The sequence below is a fragment of the Propithecus coquereli genome, unplaced genomic scaffold, assembly GCF_000956105.1.
Source record: "Propithecus coquereli isolate 6110/MARCELLA unplaced genomic scaffold, Pcoq_1.0 Scaffold473, whole genome shotgun sequence".
NCBI lineage: Eukaryota > Metazoa > Chordata > Mammalia > Primates > Indriidae > Propithecus > Propithecus coquereli.
The window spans coordinates 3,022,969-3,024,267 of NW_012150541.1; positions in this window are offsets into that span (position 1 = coordinate 3,022,969).

Sequence of the window (1,299 nt, forward strand, 5' to 3'; positions counted from 1 at the left end):
CTTTATTTTATAAACTTTTGGTGTATTTATTCAGCTCCAACTAACAAAAAGCATTCCAGAAGACGTTTTCAACTGTCACTGAATCCAAAAATGAAAAGTTGCTTCACAAATATAGTAGAAATAAGTATGAGTGAAAAAGGAATGACACATTCAAGAGAATACCAGTACCTTTCATTCAAATAACCTGACTCTACCCATCAAAAAATCCTATCTCGGCCGGGCGCGGTGGCTCACGGCTATAATCCTAGCTCTCTGGGAGGCCGAGGCGGGCAGATTGTTTTGAGCTCAGGAGTTCGAAACCAGCCTGAGCAAGAGCGAGACCCCGTCTCTACTAAAAATAGAAAGAAATTAATCGGACAACTAAAAATATATACAAAAAATTAGCCGGGCATGGTGGCACATGCCTGTAGTCCCAGCTACTCGGGAGGCTGAGGCAGGAGGATCGCTTGAGCCCAGGAGTTTGAGGTTGCTGTGAGCTAGGCTAACGCCACGGCACTCTATCCTGGGCAACACAGTGAGATTCTGTCTCAAAAAAAAAAAAAAAATCCTGTCTCTTAACACCAGGTAACCAATCACTATCTGATTTCAAAAGAAGGGATAAAAAGGAGAAAACGTTTTAAAGGAGATGAAAAAGAGATATTCTAAAATAAAACTAAAGAGAAAAATAAGTGGGTAAAAAAAATTTTTTTTAAATATCTGAAGCACATAAGAAAGCAGTTACTGGGGCCAGGCACAGGGGCGCTAGCCTGCAATCCTAGCACTTTGGGAGGTGGAGATGGGAGGACAACTTGAGCCCAGGAGTTCAAGCTTTCAGTGAGCTATGATGAGCCACTGCACCCCAGCCTGGGTGACAGAGCAAGACCCTGTCTCCCAGAAAAAAAAAAAAAAAACATCAGTTACTATCAGCTGCTGCTGCTGTATTCCTCCTAGATAACTAAAGAATTCATTTACATGCAGCCCTTATACTGGTCACTCCCTGAATAAACAGGACAGTCAAGTAATTTAAGATGCACATACAGTAGCTAAGTTATGTGCTTTCTAACAACAGGAGGATCGCTTGAGCCCAGGAGTTTGAGGTTGCTGTGAGCTAGGATGACGCCACGGCACTCTAGTCTGAGCAACACAGTGAGGATGACGCCACGGCACTCTAGTCTGAGCAACACAGTGAGACTCTGTCTCAAAAAAAAAAAAAAACTAGTAATAGGAATGTCAACATAATCTCTTAAACAAAAATATGAAATCATATTACCTAAAAATATAAGCAAAGACCTTATCAATACTTAAGGCTATTATAATTTG